The following is a 22,458-nucleotide window of genomic DNA, read 5'->3' on the forward strand; positions in this document are numbered from 1 at the left end:
ATTACATTAATGCCTTTACACCAGCAAAAAAATGTTAATTGCAACAGTATAGCCCAAAACGTAATCTATGATTTGTTTTTCATCGATTGCTTTTCTATCATTTCAACTTTCGACCGCTACACGAGACAGAGAGAGAGAGTTCCAAAATATTAAACAGGGAATGACAAGAGACATTGATCAAATTTTCAATTTTTTTTTGGGTGTGTCTCTGATGGCTATATAAAGTATTAGAAAATGTGGATTCATAATACTTACGATCTGTTTTTGTGAAAGTGATAATGGAAAGAAAGAAAAGTAAAAATAATTAATTCGATAGAAGCAATTAATATGACTACATAAAAGAAAAATGATGAAATAATATATTTTTCTTTGGAATGTATTTCAAAATTCCTTATTGAATTTTTTGACTATACAAAAAACAAATGTCCACTGCATGTATTGACAAACTATCTATGGCTATATATCTCATAAAACATATCTGTCTCTATGTATCATAACACGAACGTTGAAATCGACAATTCGATACTCGTTTCGGTATGCATTTGTGGATTTATTCAAAACTAAATGTGTCGAGGTAAGTGCTTTGGATATTAGTCACTTTCAGCAAGTTTATATGGTTAATGTTGGATATTAATCGCAAATGAATCGATATATTTGTAGTGACTTGTTATACTGCTGGAAAGCATTCAAGGTTTGGAAATTATTTCAAAGTTATCAAAATAGAGAAAGAATTTAAATTATACAATCAATCTTTAAATTTCAAGTAAACCATTCTGTTCACTACTTGTAACTTATGTCAGCAGCTCTCCTGTTTGTAACGACAAAATATTCAAGCACAATGTCACAGTAGCGACGACCAAGCAATGACTGGCTATACTTCTATTTCTAAAGATGTGTAAATATGTAATAAAAGAAACTGATTACCAAACACTGGGATCTTCCCATATCTTAACCGTATTTATGTATTCTTGTACCCAAAATATATGTATTGTGGGATCTTTATTTTATCTTATTTTATCTAACTTACTTATCATATAAATATGTAATATTATTTAGACATGAATCACTACATTTGCAAGGATTTCATATACTGCCCTATAGCACTCTCGTTTTGGAAATTGGTTCAAAGTTAGAAAACTGAAAGGGCAAATTGCATATTGCAAAGAATCGTCATATGTGAACAAAGTGTTCTTATTTGTGCTGCATACCAAATCATTCCGCAGATAGATAGAAACAAAATTAGAGCAACAAGAAAACAAAATCCTTATACATTATTCGGGTGAAATTTCACTGCCTCATTCGGATCATCTTTTCGTAATATTGTCAGACAGTGACATCCAATTCAGTGGACGATGCCGTTATTACTTTACTTGACTACTATTGAAAATAATTACATTAATGCCTTTACACCAGCAAAAAAAGGTTAATTGCAACAGTATTTCCCAAAAAGTTATCTATGATTTGTTTTTCATCTATTGCTTTTCTATCATTTGCAACTTTCGACCGCTACACGAGAGCCAGAGAGAGAGAAAGAGAGAGAGAGAGAGAGAGAGAGAGAGAGATAGAGAGGGTTACAAAATATTAATCAGACAGATACAAGAGACATTGATCAAATTTTCATTTTTTTTTTTTTAGTGTTCCTCTGATGGCTTTATAAAGTATTAGAAAATGTGGATTCATAATACTTACCCACTGTTTTTGTGCAGGTCATAATGGAAAGAGAGAAAAGTAAAAATAATTAATACGTTACAAGCATTTAATATGACTACATAAAAGAAAAATGATGAAATAATATATTTTTCTTTGGAATGTATTTCAAAATTCCTTATTGAATTTTTTGACTATACAGAAAACAAATGTCCACTGCATGTATTGACAAACTATCTATGGCTATATATCTCATAAAACATATCTGTCTCTATGTATCATAACACGAACGTTGAAATCGACAATTCGATACTCGTTTCGGTATGCATTTGTGGATTTATTCAAAACTAAATGTGTCGAGGTAAGTGCTTTGGATATTAGTCACTTTCAGCAAGTTTATATGGTTAATGTTGGATATTAATCGCAAATGAATCGATATATTTGTAGTGACTTGCTATACTGCTGGAAAGCATTCAAGACTTGGAAATTATTTCAAAGTTATAAAAATAGACAAAGAAATTAAATTATACAATCAATCTTTAAATTTCAAGTAAACCATTCTGTTCGCTACTTATAACTTATGTCAGCAGCTCTCCTGTTTGTAACGACAAAATATTCAAGCACAACGTCACATTTGCGACGACCAAGCAATGACTGGCTATACTTCTATTTCTAAAGATGTGTAAATATGTAATAAAAGAAACTGATTACCAAACACTGGGATCTTCCTATATCTTAACCGTATTTATGTATTCTTGTACCCAAAATATATGTATTGTGGGATCTTTATTTTATCTTATTTTATCTAACTTACATATCATATAAATATGTAATATTATTTAGACATGAATCACTACATTTGCAAGGATTTCATATACTGCCCTATAGCACTCTCGTTTTGGAAATTGGTTCAAAGTTAGAAAACTGAAAGGGCAAATTGCATATTGCAAAGAATCGTCATATGTGAACAAAGTGTTCTTATTTGTGCTGCATACCAAATCATTCCGCAGATAGATAGAAAGAAAATTAGAGTAACACGAAAACAAAATCCTTATACATTATTCGTATGAAATTTCACTGCCTCATTCGGATAAACTTTACGTCATATTATAAGTCAGTGACATCCAATTCAGTGGACGATGCCGTTATTACTTTACTTGACTATTATTGAAAATAATTACATTAATGCCTTTACACCACCAAAAAAATCTTAATTGCAACAGTATTTCACAAAATGTTATCTTTGATTTGTTTTTCATATATTGCTTTTCTATCATTTCAACTTTCGACCGCTACAAGACAGAGAGTGAGATATAGTTCCAAAATATTAAACGGAATAACAAGAGATATTGATCAAATTTTCAATGTTTGTGTGTGTGTCTCTGATGACTATAGAAAGTATTAGAAAATGTGGATTCATAATAGTTACAAGCTGTTATTGTGAAGGTGATAATGGAAAGAAAGGAAAGTAAAAATACTTAATTCGATAGAAGCAATTAATATGACTACATAAAATAAAAATGATGAAATAATATATTGTTCTTTGGAATTTATTTCTAAATTCCTTATTGCATTTTTTGACTATACAAAAAACAAATGTCCACTGCATGTATTAACAAACTATCTATGGCTATATATCTCATACATCGTATATGTCTCTACGTATCATACCACGAACGTTGAAATGGACAATTCGATACTCGTTTCGGTATGCATTTGTGGATTTATTCAAAACTAAATGTGTTGAGGTAAGTGCTTTGGATATTAGTCACTTTCAGCAAGTTTATATGGTTAATGTTGGATATTAATCGCAAATGAATCGATATATTTGTAGTGACTTGTTGTACTGCTGGAAAGCATTCAAGACTTGGACATTATTTCAAAGTTATCAAAATAGACAAAGAAATTAAATTATACAATCAATCTTTAAATTTCAAGTAAACCATTCTGTTCACTACTTATAACTTATGTCAGCAGCTCTCCTGTTCGTAACGACAAAATAGTCATGCAGAATATCACAGTAGCGACGACCAAGCAATGACGGGCTTCATTTCTATTTCTAAAGATGTGTAAATATGTAATAAAAGAAACTGATTACCAAACACTGGGATCTTCCTATATCTTAATCGTATTTATGTATTCTTGTACCCAAAATATATGTATTGTGAGATCGTTATTTTATCTTATTTTATCTAACTTACTTATGACATAAGTATGTAATATAATTCAGTCATGAATCACTATATTTGCAAGGATTTCATATACTGCCCTATAGCACTCTCGTTTTGGAAATTGGTTCAAAGTTAGAAAACTGAAAGGGCAAATTGCATTTTGCAAAGAATAGTCATAGGTGAAAAAAAGTGTTCTTATTTGTGCTGCATACTAAATCATTCCGTAGATAGATGCAAACAAAATTAGAGCAACAAGAAAACAAAATCCTTATACATTATTCGGGTGAAATTTCACTGCCTCATTCGGATCATCTTTACGTCATATTGTCAGACACTGACATCCAATTCACTGGACGATGATGCTATTACTTTACATGACTATTATTGAAAATAATTACATTAATGCCTTTACACCAGCAAAAAAATGTTAATTGCAACAGTATTTCACAAAATGTTATCTATGATTTGTTTTTCATATATTGCTTTTCTAACATTTCAACTTTCGACCGCTACAAGAGAGAGAGTGAGATATAGTTCCAAAATATTAAACGGAATAACAAGAGATATTGATCAAATTTTCAATGTTTGTGTGTGTGTCTCTGATGACTATAGAAAGTATTAGAAAATGTGGATTCATAATACTTGCAAGCTGTTATTGTGAAGGTGATAATGGAAAGAAAGGAAAGCAAAAATACTTAATTCGATAGAAGCAATTAATATGACTACATAAAAGAAAAATGATGAAATAATATATTGTTCTTTGGAATTTATTTCTAAATTCCTTATTGCCTTTTTTGACTATACAAAAAACAAATGTCCACTGCATGTATTAACAAACTATCTATGGCTATATATCTCATACATCGTATATGTCTCTACGTATCATAACACGAACGTTGAAATGGACAATTCGATGCTCGTTTCGGTATGCATTTGTGGATTTATTCAAAACTAAATGTGTTGAGGTAAATGCTTTGGATATTAATCACTTTCAGCAAGTTTATATGGTTAATGTTGGATATTAATCGCAAATGAATCGATATATTTGGAGTGACTTGTTGTACTGCTGGAAAGCATTCAAGACTTGGAAATTATTTCAAAGTTATAAAAATAGAAAAAGAAATTAAATTATACAATCAATCTTTAAATTTCAAGTAAACCATTCTGTTCACTACTTATAACTTATGTCAGCAGCTCTCCTGTTTGTAACGACAAAATATTCAAGCACAATGTCACAGTAGCGACGACCAAGCAATGACTGGCTTTATTTCTATTTCTAAAGATGTGTAAATATGTAATATAAGAAACTGATTACCAAACACTGGGATCTTCCTATATCTTAACCGTATTTATGTATTCTTGCACCCAAAATATACGTATTGTGAGATCGTTTTTTTATCTTATTTTATCTAACTTACTTATGACATAAGTATGTAATATAATTCAGACATGAATCACTACATTTGCAAGGATTTCATATACTGCCCTATAGCACTCTCGTTTTGGAAATTGGTTCAAAGTTAGAAAACTGAAAGGGCAAATTGCATTTTGCAAAGAATCGTCATATGTGAACAAAGTGTTCTTATTTGTGCTGCATACTAAATCATTCCGCAGATAGATACAAACAAAATTAGAGCAAGAAGAAAACAAAATCCTTATACATTATTCGGGTGAAATTTCACTGCCTCATTCGGATCATCTTTACGTCATATTGTCAGACACTGACATCCAATTCAGTGGACGATGCCGTTATTACTTTACTTGACTATTATTGAAAATAATTACATTAATGCCTTTACACCAGCAAAAAAATGTTAATTGCAACAGTATAGCCCAAAACGTAATCTATGATTTGTTTTTCATCGATTGCTTTTCTATCATTTCAACTTTCGACCGCTACACGAGACAGAGAGAGAGAGTTCCAAAATATTAAACAGGGAATGACAAGAGACATTGATCAAATTTTCAATTTTTTTTTGGGTGTGTCTCTGATGGCTATATAAAGTATTAGAAAATGTGGATTCATAATACTTACGATCTGTTTTTGTGAAAGTGATAATGGAAAGAAAGAAAAGTAAAAATAATTAATTCGATAGAAGCAATTAATATGACTACATAAAAGAAAAATGATGAAATAATATATTTTTCTTTGGAATGTATTTCAAAATTCCTTATTGAATTTTTTGACTATACAAAAAACAAATGTCCACTGCATGTATTGACAAACTATCTATGGCTATATATCTCATAAAACATATCTGTCTCTATGTATCATAACACGAACGTTGAAATCGACAATTCGATACTCGTTTCGGTATGCATTTGTGGATTTATTCAAAACTAAATGTGTCGAGGTAAGTGCTTTGGATATTAGTCACTTTCAGCAAGTTTATATGGTTAATGTTGGATATTAATCGCAAATGAATCGATATATTTGTAGTGACTTGTTATACTGCTGGAAAGCATTCAAGGTTTGGAAATTATTTCAAAGTTATCAAAATAGAGAAAGAATTTAAATTATACAATCAATCTTTAAATTTCAAGTAAACCATTCTGTTCACTACTTGTAACTTATGTCAGCAGCTCTCCTGTTTGTAACGACAAAATATTCAAGCACAATGTCACAGTAGCGACGACCAAGCAATGACTGGCTATACTTCTATTTCTAAAGATGTGTAAATATGTAATAAAAGAAACTGATTACCAAACACTGGGATCTTCCCATATCTTAACCGTATTTATGTATTCTTGTACCCAAAATATATGTATTGTGGGATCTTTATTTTATCTTATTTTATCTAACTTACTTATCATATAAATATGTAATATTATTTAGACATGAATCACTACATTTGCAAGGATTTCATATACTGCCCTATAGCACTCTCGTTTTGGAAATTGGTTCAAAGTTAGAAAACTGAAAGGGCAAATTGCATATTGCAAAGAATCGTCATATGTGAACAAAGTGTTCTTATTTGTGCTGCATACCAAATCATTCCGCAGATAGATAGAAACAAAATTAGAGCAACAAGAAAACAAAATCCTTATACATTATTCGGGTGAAATTTCACTGCCTCATTCGGATCATCTTTTCGTAATATTGTCAGACAGTGACATCCAATTCAGTGGACGATGCCGTTATTACTTTACTTGACTACTATTGAAAATAATTACATTAATGCCTTTACACCAGCAAAAAAAGGTTAATTGCAACAGTATTTCCCAAAAAGTTATCTATGATTTGTTTTTCATCTATTGCTTTTCTATCATTTGCAACTTTCGACCGCTACACGAGAGCCAGAGAGAGAGAAAGAGAGAGAGAGAGAGAGAGAGAGAGAGAGAGAGATAGAGAGGGTTACAAAATATTAATCAGACAGATACAAGAGACATTGATCAAATTTTCATTTTTTTTTTTTTAGTGTTCCTCTGATGGCTTTATAAAGTATTAGAAAATGTGGATTCATAATACTTACCCACTGTTTTTGTGCAGGTCATAATGGAAAGAGAGAAAAGTAAAAATAATTAATACGTTACAAGCATTTAATATGACTACATAAAAGAAAAATGATGAAATAATATATTTTTCTTTGGAATGTATTTCAAAATTCCTTATTGAATTTTTTGACTATACAGAAAACAAATGTCCACTGCATGTATTGACAAACTATCTATGGCTATATATCTCATAAAACATATCTGTCTCTATGTATCATAACACGAACGTTGAAATCGACAATTCGATACTCGTTTCGGTATGCATTTGTGGATTTATTCAAAACTAAATGTGTCGAGGTAAGTGCTTTGGATATTAGTCACTTTCAGCAAGTTTATATGGTTAATGTTGGATATTAATCGCAAATGAATCGCTATATTTGTAGTGACTTGCTATACTGCTGGAAAGCATTCAAGACTTGGAAATTATTTCAAAGTTATCAAAATAGACAAAGAAATTAAATTATACAATCAATCTTTAAATTTCAAGTAAACCATTCTGTTCGCTACTTATAACTTATGTCAGCAGCTCTCCTGTTTGTAACGACAAAATATTCAAGCACAACGTCACATTTGCGACGACCAAGCAATGACTGGCTATACTTCTATTTCTAAAGATGTGTAAATATGTAATAAAAGAAACTGATTACCAAACACTGGGATCTTCCCATATCTTAACCGTATTTATGTATTCTTGTACCCAAAATATATGTATTGTGGGATCTTTATTTTATCTTATTTTATCTAACTTACATATCATATAAATATGTAATATTATTTAGACATGAATCACTACATTTGCAAGGATTTCATATACTGCCCTATAGCACTCTCGTTTTGGAAATTGGTTCAAAGTTAGAAAACTGAAAGGGCAAATTGCATATTGCAAAGAATCGTCATATGTGAACAAAGTGTTCTTATTTGTGCTGCATACCAAATCATTCCGCAGATAGATAGAAAGAAAATTAGAGTAACACGAAAACAAAATCCTTATACATTATTCGTATGAAATTTCACTGCCTCATTCGGATAAACTTTACGTCATATTATAAGTCAGTGACATCCAATTCAGTGGACGATGCCGTTATTACTTTACTTGACTATTATTGAAAATAATTACATTAATGCCTTTACACCACCAAAAAAATCTTAATTGCAACAGTATTTCACAAAATGTTATCTTTGATTTGTTTTTCATATATTGCTTTTCTATCATTTCAACTTTCGACCGCTACAAGAGAGAGAGTGAGATATAGTTCCAAAATATTAAACGGAATAACAAGAGATATTGATCAAATTTTCAATGTTTGTGTGTGTGTCTCTGATGACTATAGAAAGTATTAGAAAATGTGGATTCATAATAGTTACAAGCTGTTATTGTGAAGGTGATAATGGAAAGAAAGGAAAGTAAAAATACTTAATTCGATAGAAGCAATTAATATGACTACATAAAATAAAAATGATGAAATAATATATTGTTCTTTGGAATTTATTTCTAAATTCCTTATTGCATTTTTTGACTATACAAAAAACAAATGTCCACTGCATGTATTAACAAACTATCTATGGCTATATATCTCATACATCGTATATGTCTCTACGTATCATACCACGAACGTTGAAATGGACAATTCGATACTCGTTTCGGTATGCATTTGTGGATTTATTCAAAACTAAATGTGTTGAGGTAAGTGCTTTGGATATTAGTCACTTTCAGCAAGTTTATATGGTTAATGTTGGATATTAATCGCAAATGAATCGATATATTTGTAGTGACTTGTTGTACTGCTGGAAAGCATTCAAGACTTGGACATTATTTCAAAGTTATCAAAATAGACAAAGAAATTAAATTATACAATCAATCTTTAAATTTCAAGTAAACCATTCTGTTCACTACTTATAACTTATGTCAGCAGCTCTCCTGTTCGTAACGACAAAATAGTCATGCAGAATATCACAGTAGCGACGACCAAGCAATGACGGGCTTCATTTCTATTTCTAAAGATGTGTAAATATGTAATAAAAGAAACTGATTACCAAACACTGGGATCTTCCTATATCTTAACCGTATTTATGTATTCTTGTACCCAAAATATATGTATTGTGAGATCGTTATTTTATCTTATTTTATCTAACTTACTTATGACATAAGTATGTAATATAATTCAGTCATGAATCACTATATTTGCAAGGATTTCATATACTGCCCTATAGCACTCTCGTTTTGGAAATTGGTTCAAAGTTAGAAAACTGAAAGGCAAATTGCATTTTGCAAAGAATAGTCATAGGTGAAAAAAAGTGTTCTTATTTGTGCTGCATACTAAATCATTCCGTAGATAGATGCAAACAAAATTAGAGCAACAAGAAAACAAAATCCTTATACATTATTCGGGTGAAATTTCACTGCCTCATTCGGATCATCTTTACGTCATATTGTCAGACACTGACATCCAATTCACTGGACGATGATGCTATTACTTTACATGACTATTATTGAAAATAATTACATTAATGCCTTTACACCAGCAAAAAAATGTTAATTGCAACAGTATTTCACAAAATGTTATCTATGATTTGTTTTTCATATATTGCTTTTCTAACATTTCAACTTTCGACCGCTACAAGAGAGAGAGTGAGATATAGTTCCAAAATATTAAACGGAATAACAAGAGATATTGATCAAATTTTCAATGTTTGTGTGTGTGTCTCTGATGACTATAGAAAGTATTAGAAAATGTGGATTCATAATACTTGCAAGCTGTTATTGTGAAGGTGATAATGGAAAGAAAGGAAAGCAAAAATACTTAATTCGATAGAAGCAATTAATATGACTACATAAAAGAAAAATGATGAAATAATATATTGTTCTTTGGAATTTATTTCTAAATTCCTTATTGCCTTTTTTGACTATACAAAAAACAAATGTCCACTGCATGTATTAACAAACTATCTATGGCTATATATCTCATACATCGTATATGTCTCTACGTATCATAACACGAACGTTGAAATGGACAATTCGATGCTCGTTTCGGTATGCATTTGTGGATTTATTCAAAACTAAATGTGTTGAGGTTAATGCTTTGGATATTAATCACTTTCAGCAAGTTTATATGGTTAATGTTGGATATTAATCGCAAATGAATCGATATATTTGGAGTGACTTGTTGTACTGCTGGAAAGCATTCAAGACTTGGAAATTATTTCAAAGTTATAAAAATAGAAAAAGAAATTAAATTATACAATCAATCTTTAAATTTCAAGTAAACCATTCTGTTCACTACTTATAACTTATGTCAGCAGCTCTCCTGTTTGTAACGACAAAATATTCAAGCACAATGTCACAGTAGCGACGACCAAGCAATGACTGGCTTTATTTCTATTTCTAAAGATGTGTAAATATGTAATATAAGAAACTGATTACCAAACACTGGGATCTTCCTATATCTTAACCGTATTTATGTATTCTTGCACCCAAAATATACGTATTGTGAGATCGTTTTTTTATCTTATTTTATCTAACTTACTTATGACATAAGTATGTAATATAATTCAGACATGAATCACTACATTTGCAAGGATTTCATATACTGCCCTATAGCACTCTCGTTTTGGAAATTGGTTCAAAGTTAGAAAACTGAAAGGGCAAATTGCATTTTGCAAAGAATCGTCATATGTGAACAAAGTGTTCTTATTTGTGCTGCATACTAAATCATTCCGCAGATAGATACAAACAAAATTAGAGCAAGAAGAAAACAAAATCCTTATACATTATTCGGGTGAAATTTCATTGCCTCATTCGGATCATCTTTACGTCATATTGTCAGACACTGACATCCAATTCAGTGGACGATGCCGTTATTACTTTACTTGACTATTATTGAAAATAATTACATTAATGCCTTTACACCAGCAAAAAAATGTTAATTGCAACAGTATAGCCCAAAACGTAATCTATGATTTGTTTTTCATCGATTGCTTTTCTATCATTTCAACTTTCGACCGCTACACGAGACAGAGAGAGAGAGTTCCAAAATATTAAACAGGGAATGACAAGAGACATTGATCAAATTTTCAATTTTTTTTTGGGTGTGTCTCTGATGGCTATATAAAGTATTAGAAAATGTGGATTCATAATACTTACGATCTGTTTTTGTGAAAGTGATAATGGAAAGAAAGAAAAGTAAAAATAATTAATTCGATAGAAGCAATTAATATGACTACATAAAAGAAAAATGATGAAATAATATATTTTTCTTTGGAATGTATTTCAAAATTCCTTATTGAATTTTTTGACTATACAAAAAACAAATGTCCACTGCATGTATTGACAAACTATCTATGGCTATATATCTCATAAAACATATCTGTCTCTATGTATCATAACACGAACGTTGAAATCGACAATTCGATACTCGTTTCGGTATGCATTTGTGGATTTATTCAAAACTAAATGTGTCGAGGTAAGTGCTTTGGATATTAGTCACTTTCAGCAAGTTTATATGGTTAATGTTGGATATTAATCGCAAATGAATCGATATATTTGTAGTGACTTGTTATACTGCTGGAAAGCATTCAAGGTTTGGAAATTATTTCAAAGTTATCAAAATAGACAAAGAATTTAAATTATACAATCAATCTTTAAATTTCAAGTAAACCATTCTGTTCACTACTTGTAACTTATGTCAGCAGCTCTCCTGTTTGTAACGACAAAATATTCAAGCACAATGTCACAGTAGCGACGACCAAGCAATGACTGGCTATACTTCTATTTCTAAAGATGTGTAAATATGTAATAAAAGAAACTGATTACCAAACACTGGGATCTTCCCATATCTTAACCGTATTTATGTATTCTTGTACCCAAAATATATGTATTGTGGGATCTTTATTTTATCTTATTTTATCTAACTTACTTATCATATAAATATGTAATATTATTTAGACATGAATCACTACATTTGCAAGGATTTCATATACTGCCCTATAGCACTCTCGTTTTGGAAATTGGTTCAAAGTTAGAAAACTGAAAGGGCAAATTGCATATTGCAAAGAATCGTCATATGTGAACAAAGTGTTCTTATTTGTGCTGCATACCAAATCATTCCGCAGATAGATAGAAACAAAATTAGAGCAACAAGAAAACAAAATCCTTATACATTATTCGGGTGAAATTTCACTGCCTCATTCGGATCATCTTTTCGTAATATTGTCAGACAGTGACATCCAATTCAGTGGACGATGCCGTTATTACTTTACTTGACTACTATTGAAAATAATTACATTAATGCCTTTACACCAGCAAAAAAAGGTTAATTGCAACAGTATTTCCCAAAAAGTTATCTATGATTTGTTTTTCATCTATTGCTTTTCTATCATTTGCAACTTTCGACCGCTACACGAGAGCCAGAGAGAGAGAAAGAGAGAGAGAGAGAGAGAGAGAGAGATAGAGAGGGTTACAAAATATTAATCAGACAGATACAAGAGACATTGATCAAATTTTCATTTTTTTTTTTTTAGTGTTCCTCTGATGGCTTTATAAAGTATTAGAAAATGTGGATTCATAATACTTACCCACTGTTTTTGTGCAGGTCATAATGGAAAGAGAGAAAAGTAAAAATAATTAATACGTTACAAGCATTTAATATGACTACATAAAAGAAAAATGATGAAATAATATATTTTTCTTTGGAATGTATTTCAAAATTCCTTATTGAATTTTTTGACTATACAGAAAACAAATGTCCACTGCATGTATTGACAAACTATCTATGGCTATATATCTCATAAAACATATCTGTCTCTATGTATCATAACACGAACGTTGAAATCGACAATTCGATACTCGTTTCGGTATGCATTTGTGGATTTATTCAAAACTAAATGTGTCGAGGTAAGTGCTTTGGATATTAGTCACTTTCAGCAAGTTTATATGGTTAATGTTGGATATTAATCGCAAATGAATCGATATATTTGTAGTGACTTGCTATACTGCTGGAAAGCATTCAAGACTTGGAAATTATTTCAAAGTTATAAAAATAGACAAAGAAATTAAATTATACAATCAATCTTTAAATTTCAAGTAAACCATTCTGTTCGCTACTTATAACTTATGTCAGCAGCTCTCCTGTTTGTAACGACAAAATATTCAAGCACAACGTCACATTTGCGACGACCAAGCAATGACTGGCTATACTTCTATTTCTAAAGATGTGTAAATATGTAATAAAAGAAACTGATTACCAAACACTGGGATCTTCCCATATCTTAACCGTATTTATGTATTCTTGTACCCAAAATATATGTATTGTGGGATCTTTATTTTATCTTATTTTATCTAACTTACATATCATATAAATATGTAATATTATTTAGACATGAATCACTACATTTGCAAGGATTTCATATACTGCCCTATAGCACTCTCGTTTTGGAAATTGGTTCAAAGTTAGAAAACTGAAAGGGCAAATTGCATATTGCAAAGAATCGTCATATGTGAACAAAGTGTTCTTATTTGTGCTGCATACCAAATCATTCCGCAGATAGATAGAAAGAAAATTAGAGTAACACGAAAACAAAATCCTTATACATTATTCGTATGAAATTTCACTGCCTCATTCGGATAAACTTTACGTCATATTATAAGTCAGTGACATCCAATTCAGTGGACGATGCCGTTATTACTTTACTTGACTATTATTGAAAATAATTACATTAATGCCTTTACACCACCAAAAAAATCTTAATTGCAACAGTATTTCACAAAATGTTATCTTTGATTTGTTTTTCATATATTGCTTTTCTATCATTTCAACTTTCGACCGCTACAAGAGAGAGAGTGAGATATAGTTCCAAAATATTAAACGGAATAACAAGAGATATTGATCAAATTTTCAATGTTTGTGTGTGTGTCTCTGATGACTATAGAAAGTATTAGAAAATGTGGATTCATAATAGTTACAAGCTGTTATTGTGAAGGTGATAATGGAAAGAAAGGAAAGTAAAAATACTTAATTCGATAGAAGCAATTAATATGACTACATAAAATAAAAATGATGAAATAATATATTGTTCTTTGGAATTTATTTCTAAATTCCTTATTGCATTTTTTGACTATACAAAAAACAAATGTCCACTGCATGTATTAACAAACTATCTATGGCTATATATCTCATACATCGTATATGTCTCTACGTATCATACCACGAACGTTGAAATGGACAATTCGATACTCGTTTCGGTATGCATTTGTGGATTTATTCAAAACTAAATGTGTTGAGGTAAGTGCTTTGGATATTAGTCACTTTCAGCAAGTTTATATGGTTAATGTTGGATATTAATCGCAAATGAATCGATATATTTGTAGTGACTTGTTGTACTGCTGGAAAGCATTCAAGACTTGGACATTATTTCAAAGTTATCAAAATAGACAAAGAAATTAAATTATACAATCAATCTTTAAATTTCAAGTAAACCATTCTGTTCACTACTTATAACTTATGTCAGCAGCTCTCCTGTTCGTAACGACAAAATAGTCATGCAGAATATCACAGTAGCGACGACCAAGCAATGACGGGCTTCATTTCTATTTCTAAAGATGTGTAAATATGTAATAAAAGAAACTGATTACCAAACACTGGGATCTTCCTATATCTTAACCGTATTTATGTATTCTTGTACCCAAAATATATGTATTGTGAGATCGTTATTTTATCTTATTTTATCTAACTTACTTATGACATAAGTATGTAATATAATTCAGTCATGAATCACTATATTTGCAAGGATTTCATATACTGCCCTATAGCACTCTCGTTTTGGAAATTGGTTCAAAGTTAGAAAACTGAAAGGGCAAATTGCATTTTGCAAAGAATAGTCATAGGTGAAAAAAAGTGTTCTTATTTGTGCTGCATACTAAATCATTCCGTAGATAGATGCAAACAAAATTAGAGCAACAAGAAAACAAAATCCTTATACATTATTCGGGTGAAATTTCACTGCCTCATTCGGATCATCTTTACGTCATATTGTCAGACACTGACATCCAATTCACTGGACGATGATGCTATTACTTTACATGACTATTATTGAAAATAATTACATTAATGCCTTTACACCAGCAAAAAAATGTTAATTGCAACAGTATTTCACAAAATGTTATCTATGATTTGTTTTTCATATATTGCTTTTCTAACATTTCAACTTTCGACCGCTACAAGAGAGAGAGTGAGATATAGTTCCAAAATATTAAACGGAATAACAAGAGATATTGATCAAATTTTCAATGTTTGTGTGTGTGTCTCTGATGACTATAGAAAGTATTAGAAAATGTGGATTCATAATACTTGCAAGCTGTTATTGTGAAGGTGATAATGGAAAGAAAGGAAAGCAAAAATACTTAATTCGATAGAAGCAATTAATATGACTACATAAAAGAAAAATGATGAAATAATATATTGTTCTTTGAAATTTATTTCTAAATTCCTTATTGCCTTTTTTGACTATACAAAAAACAAATGTCCACTGCATGTATTAACAAACTATCTATGGCTATATATCTCATACATCGTATATGTCTCTACGTATCATAACACGAACGTTGAAATGGACAATTCGATGCTCGTTTCGGTATGCATTTGTGGATTTATTCAAAACTAAATGTGTTGAGGTAAATGCTTTGGATATTAATCACTTTCAGCAAGTTTATATGGTTAATGTTGGATATTAATCGCAAATGAATCGATATATTTGGAGTGACTTGTTGTACTGCTGGAAAGCATTCAAGACTTGGAAATTATTTCAAAGTTATAAAAATAGAAAAAGAAATTAAATTATACAATCAATCTTTAAATTTCAAGTAAACCATTCTGTTCACTACTTATAACTTATGTCAGCAGCTCTCCTGTTTGTAACGACAAAATATTCAAGCACAATGTCACAGTAGCGACGACCAAGCAATGACTGCCTTTATTTCTATTTCTAAAGATGTGTAAATATGTAATATAAGAAACTGATTACCAAACACTGGGATCTTCCTATATCTTAACCGTATTTATGTATTCTTGCACCCAAAATATACGTATTGTGAGATCGTTTTTTTATCTTATTTTATCTAACTTACTTATGACATAAGTATGTAATATAATTCAGACATGAATCACTACATTTGCAAGGATTTCATATACTGCCCTATAGCACTCTCGTTTTGGAAATTGGTTCAAAGTTAGAAAACTGAAAGGGCAAATTGCATTTTGCAAAGAATCGTCATATGTGAACAAAGTGTTCTTATTTGTGCTGCATACTAAATCATTCCGCAGATAGATACAAACAAAATTAGAGCAACAAGAAAACAAAATCCTTATACATTATTCGGGTGAAATTTCACTGCCTCATTCGGATCATCTTTACGTCATATTGTCAGACACTGACATCCAATTCAGTGGACGATGCCGTTATTACTTTACTTGACTATTATTGAAAATAATTACATTAATGCCTTTACACCAGCAAAAAAATGTTAATTGCAACAGTATAGCCCAAAACGTAATCTATGATTTGTTTTTCATCGATTGCTTTTCTATCATTTCAACTTTCGACCGCTACACGAGACAGAGAGAGAGAGTTCCAAAATATTAAACAGGGAATGACAAGAGACATTGATCAAATTTTCAATTTTTTTTTGGGTGTGTCTCTGATGGCTACATAAAGTATTAGAAAATGTGGATTCATAATACTTACGATCTGTTTTTGTGAAAGTGATAATGGAAAGAAAGAAAAGTAAAAATAATTAATTCGATAGAAGCAATTAATATGACTACATAAAAGAAAAATGATGAAATAATATATTTTTCTTTGGAATGTATTTCAAAATTCCTTATTGAATTTTTTGACTATACAAAAAACAAATGTCCACTGCATGTATTGACAAACTATCTATGGCTATATATCTCATAAAACATATCTGTCTCTATGTATCATAACACGAACGTTGAAATCGACAATTCGATACTCGTTTCGGTATGCTTTTGTGGATTTATTCAAAACTAAATGTGTCGAGGTAAGTGCTTTGGATATTAGTCACTTTCAGCAAGTTTATATGGTTAATGTTGGATATTAATCGCAAATGAATCGATATATTTGTAGTGACTTGTTATACTGCTGGAAAGCATTCAAGGTTTGGAAATTATTTCAAAGTTATCAAAATAGACAAAGAATTTAAATTATACAATCAATCTTTAAATTTCAAGTAAACCATTCTGTTCACTACTTGTAACTTATGTCAGCAGCTCTCCTGTTTGTAACGACAAAATATTCAAGCACAATGTCACAGTAGCGACGACCAAGCAATGACTGGCTATACTTCTATTTCTAAAGATGTGTAAATATGTAATAAAAGAAACTGATTACCAAACACTGGGATCTTCCCATATCTTAACCGTATTTATGTATTCTTGTACCCAAAATATATGTATTGTGGGATCTTTATTTTATCTTATTTTATCTAACTTACTTATCATATAAATATGTAATATTATTTAGACATGAATCACTACATTTGCAAGGATTTCATATACTGCCCTATAGCACTCTCGTTTTGGAAATTGGTTCAAAGTTAGAAAACTGAAAGGGCAAATTGCATATTGCAAAGAATCGTCATATGTGAACAAAGTGTTCTTATTTGTGCTGCATACCAAATCATTCCGCAGATAGATAGAAACAAAATTAGAGCAACAAGAAAACAAAATCCTTATACATTATTCGGGTGAAATTTCACTGCCTCATTCGGATCATCTTTTCGTAATATTGTCAGACAGTGACATCCAATTCAGTGGACGATGCCGTTATTACTTTACTTGACTACTATTGAAAATAATTACATTAATGCCTTTACACCAGCAAAAAAAAAATAATTGCAACAGTATTTCCCAAAAAGTTATCTATGATTTGTTTTTCATCTATTGCTTTTCTATCATTTGCAACTTTCGACCGCTACACGAGAGCCAGAGAGAGAGAAAGAGAGAGAGAGAGAGAGAGAGAGAGAGAGAGATAGAGAGGGTTACAAAATATTAATCAGACAGATACAAGAGACATTGATCAAATTTTCATTTTTTTTTTTTTAGTGTTCCTCTGATGGCTTTATAAAGTATTAGAAAATGTGGATTCATAATACTTACCCACTGTTTTTGTGCAGGTCATAATGGAAAGAGAGAAAAGTAAAAATAATTAATACGTTACAAGCATTTAATATGACTACATAAAAGAAAAATGATGAAATAATATATTTTTCTTTGGAATGTATTTCAAAATTCCTTATTGAATTTTTTGACTATACAGAAAACAAATGTCCACTGCATGTATTGACAAACTATCTATGGCTAAATATCTCATACAAAATATATGTCTCTATGCATCATAACAGGAACGTTGAAATCAACCGTTCGATACTCGTTTCGGTATGCATTTGTGGATTTATTCAAAATTAAATGTGTTGAGGTAAGTGCTTTGGATATTAGTCACTTTCAGCAAGTTTATATGGTTAATGTTGGATATTAATCGCAAATGAATCGATATATTTGTAGTGACTTGTTATACTGCTGGAAAGCATTCAAGGTTTGGAAATTATTTCAAAGTTATCAAAATAGACAAAGAAATTAAATTATACAATCAATCTTTAAATTTCAAGTAAACCATTCTGTTCACTACTTATAACTTATGTCAGCAGCTCTCCTGTTCGCAACGATAAAATATTCAAACACAATGTCACAGTAGCGACGACCAAGCAATGACGGCCTTTATTTCTATTTCTAAAGATGTGTAAATTTGTAATAAAGGAAACTGATTACCAAACACTGGGATCTTCCTATATCTTAACCGCATTTATGTATTCTTGTACCCAAAATATATGTATTGTGAGACCTTTCTTTTATCTTATTTTATCTAACTTACTTATCATATAAATATCTAATATTATTTAGACATGAATCACTACATTTGCAAGGATTTCATATACTGCCCTGTAGCACTCTCGTTTTGGAAATTGGTTCAAAGTTAGAAAACTGAAAGGGCAAATTGCATTTTGCAAAGAGTCGTCATATGTGAACAAAGTGTTCTGATTTGTGCTGCATACCAAATCATTCCGCAGATCGATACAAACAAAATTATAGCAACAAGAAAACAAAATCCTTACACATTATTCGGGTGAAATTTCACTGCCTCATTCGGATCATCTTTACGTCATATTGTCAGACACTGACATCCAATTCAGTGGACGATGCCGTTATTACTTTACTTGACTATTATTGAAAATAATTACATTAATGCCTTTACACCAGCAAAAAAATGTTAATTGCAACAGTATAGCCCAAAACGTAATCTATGATTTGTTTTTCATCGATTGCTTTTCTATCATTTCAACTTTCGACCGCTGCACGAGACAGAGAGAGAGAGTTCCAAAATATTAAACAGGGAATAACAAGAGACATTGATCAAATTTTCAATTTTTTTTGGGGTGTGTCTCTGATGGCTATATAAAGTATTAGAAAATGTGGATTCATAATACTTACGATCTGTATTTGTGAAAGTGATAATGGAAAGAAAGAAAAGTAAAAATAATTAATTCGATAGAAGCAATTAATATGACTACATAAAATAAAAATGATGAAATAATATATTTTTCTTTGGAATGTATTTCAAAATTCCTTATTGAATTTTTTGACTATACAAAAAACAAATGTCCACTGCATATATTGACAAACTATCTATGGCTATATATCTCATAAAACATATCTGTCTCTATGTATCATAACACGAACGTTGAAATCGACAATTCGATACTCGTTTCGGTATGCATTTGTGGATTTATTCAAAACTAAATGTGTCGAGGTAAGTGCTTTGGATATTAGTCACTTTCAGCAAGTTTATATGGTTAATGTTGGATATTAATCGCAAATGAATCGCTATATTTGTAGTGACTTGCTATACTGCTGGAAAGCATTCAAGACTTGGAAATTATTTCAAAGTTATGAAAATAGACAAAGAAATTAAATTATACAATCAATCTTTAAATTTCAAGTAAACCATTCTGTTCGCTACTTATAACTTATGTCAGCAGCTCTCCTGTTTGTAACGACAAAATATTCAAGCACAATGTCACAGTTGCGACGACCAAGCAATGACTGGCTATACTTCTATTTCTAAAGATGTGTAAATATGTAATAAAAGAAACTGATTACCAAACACTGGGATCTTCCCATATCTTAACCGTATTTATGTATTCTTGTACCCAAAATATATGTATTGTGGGATCTTTATTTTATCTTATTTTATCTAACTTACATATCATATAAATATGTAATATTATTTAGACATGAATCACTACATTTGCAAGGATTTCATATACTGCCCTATAGCACTCTCGTTTTGGAAATTGGTTCAAAGTTAGAAAACTGAAAGGGCAAATTGCATATTGCAAAGAATCGTCATATGTGAACAAAGTGTTCTTATTTGTGCTGCATACCAAATCATTCCGCAGATAGATAGAAAGAAAATTAGAGTAACACGAAAACAAAATCCTTATACATTATTCGTATGAAATTTCACTGCCTCATTCGGATAAACTTTACGTCATATTATAAGTCAGTGACATCCAATTCAGTGGACGATGCCGTTATTACTTTACTTGACTATTATTGAAAATAATTACATTAATGCCTTTACACCACCAAAAAAATCTTAATTGCAACAGTATTTCACAAAATGTTATCTTTGATTTGTTTTTCATATATTGCTTTTCTATCATTTCAACTTTCGACCGCTACAAGAGAGAGAGTGAGATATAGTTCCAAAATATTAAACGGAATAACAAGAGATATTGATCAAATTTTCAATGTTTGTGTGTGTGTCTCTGATGACTATAGAAAGTATTAGAAAATGTGGATTCATAATAGTTACAAGCTGTTATTGTGAAGGTGATAATGGAAAGAAAGGAAAGTAAAAATACTTAATTCGATAGAAGCAATTAATATGACTACATAAAATAAAAATGATGAAATAATATATTGTTCTTTGGAATTTATTTCTAAATTCCTTATTGCATTTTTTGACTATACAAAAAACAAATGTCCACTGCATGTATTAACAAACTATCTATGGCTATATATCTCATACATCGTATATGTCTCTACGTATCATACCACGAACGTTGAAATGGACAATTCGATACTCGTTTCGGTATGCATTTGTGGATTTATTCAAAACTAAATGTGTTGAGGTAAGTGCTTTGGATATTAGTCACTTTCAGCAAGTTTATATGGTTAATGTTGGATATTAATCGCAAATGAATCGATATATTTGTAGTGACTTGTTGTACTGCTGGAAAGCATTCAAGACTTGGACATTATTTCAAAGTTATCAAAATAGACAAAGAAATTAAATTATACAATCAATCTTTAAATTTCAAGTAAACCATTCTGTTCACTACTTATAACTTATGTCAGCAGCTCTCCTGTTCGTAACGACAAAATAGTCATGCAGAATATCACAGTAGCGACGACCAAGCAATGACGGGCTTCATTTCTATTTCTAAAGATGTGTAAATATGTAATAAAAGAAACTGATTACCAAACACTGGGATCTTCCTATATCTTAACCGTATTTATGTATTCTTGTACCCAAAATATATGTATTGTGAGATCGTTATTTTATCTTATTTTATCTAACTTACTTATGACATAAGTATGTAATATAATTCAGTCATGAATCACTATATTTGCAAGGATTTCATATACTGCCCTATAGCACTCTCGTTTTGGAAATTGGTTCAAAGTTAGAAAACTGAAAGGGCAAATTGCATTTTGCAAAGAATAGTCATAGGTGAAAAAAAGTGTTCTTATTTGTGCTGCATACTAAATCATTCCGTAGATTGATGCAAACAAAATTAGAGCAACAAGAAAACAAAATCCTTATACATTATTCGGGTGAAATTTCACTGCCTCATTCGGATCATCTTTACGTCATATTGTCAGACACTGACATCCAATTCACTGGACGATGATGCTATTACTTTACATGACTATTATTGAAAATAATTACATTAATGCCTTTACACTAGCAAAAAAATGTTAATTGCAACAGTATTTCACAAAATGTT

This window comes from Sinohyriopsis cumingii, chromosome 10 (genome assembly GCF_028554795.1).
Source record: "Sinohyriopsis cumingii isolate HCF-2022 chromosome 10, ASM2855479v2, whole genome shotgun sequence".
Taxonomy (NCBI): Eukaryota; Metazoa; Mollusca; class Bivalvia; order Unionida; family Unionidae; genus Sinohyriopsis; species Sinohyriopsis cumingii.